The 900-nt window shown below is 46.1% G+C and overlaps 1 non-coding gene across 1 annotated transcript; it reads right to left on the bottom strand.

Moving 5' to 3' along the window:
* Positions 1-492: 492 nt before the first annotated feature.
* On the bottom strand, positions 493-599 carry LOC120269888. The gene has a single exon (XR_005539516.1). It is a non-coding gene; the product is annotated as a small nucleolar RNA R71 (small nucleolar RNA).
* Between the last annotated feature and the right edge of the window lie 301 nt (positions 600-900).

The raw sequence follows: 900 nt of genomic DNA, 5'->3' as shown, positions 1-900 counted from the left end.
AAAGGAGACCCTGAGCTTGAACGTACACTTCAAAGGAAAGGGAAAGAACCTGTACAAGAAAAGCCTAATCCAGATGATTTGGAAGTAGAAGGATCTAACAACATGGCAGAACAAAATGAGCAACAATGGACACTATCCGATTATGCCAGACCTTCAGTGTTGGGGACACAATCGAGTATTGTGCGTCCCCCAATCACAGCTCAGAATTTCGAGCTAAAGCCGGCATTCATCCATATGCTGTAGCAGTCCGCACAATTCAACGGTTTGGCCGATGAGGATCCAAACAGTCACATAGAGAGCTTCCTCGAGGTGTGTAACGTGCTGAAGATAAATGGTGTGACGGATGATGCCATCAAATTGAGAGCCTTCCCATTTTCCTTAAAGGGGAAAGCAAAGCAGTGGCTACACTCATTACCTAGGGCATCAATCACTACATGGGAGGAGATGGTAGAAGCTTTTCTAGCCCGTTATTTCCCTCCTGTAAAATCAACAAAGCTTAGGAATGAGATCTCATCCTTTATGCAGTTGGAATTGGAGTCTCTATTTGAGACATGGGAAAGGTTCAAGGAACTCCTGTGCAAGTGTCCGCAACACGGATTCTCGGAGTGGATGATTGTTCAAACCTTCTACAATGGTTTGAACCCGAGTACAAGGCAACTCTTGGATGCGGCGGCAGGAGGTACCTTAGGTAGCAAGACCCCCGACGAGGCTCGTCAATTGATTGAGGAAATGGGGTTAAATAGCTACCAGTGGAACGCTAGGGAAAAGAAAAAGGTGGTCGGTCTCAATGAAATTGATGCGGTAACTTCATTGGTGGCCCAAGTGGAGAGTTTGAGTAAGAAGCTAGACCTTATAGCTTCGAATAGAGTTGCGGCCGTGACAAATTGTACCGGTTGTGGA

The sequence above is a fragment of the Dioscorea cayenensis genome, chromosome 9 (assembly GCF_009730915.1).
Source record: "Dioscorea cayenensis subsp. rotundata cultivar TDr96_F1 chromosome 9, TDr96_F1_v2_PseudoChromosome.rev07_lg8_w22 25.fasta, whole genome shotgun sequence".
Taxonomy (NCBI): Eukaryota; Viridiplantae; Streptophyta; class Magnoliopsida; order Dioscoreales; family Dioscoreaceae; genus Dioscorea; species Dioscorea cayenensis.
The sequence above is the reverse complement of the archived record's forward strand: the minus strand, read 5'-3'. Positions and strand labels throughout refer to the sequence as shown.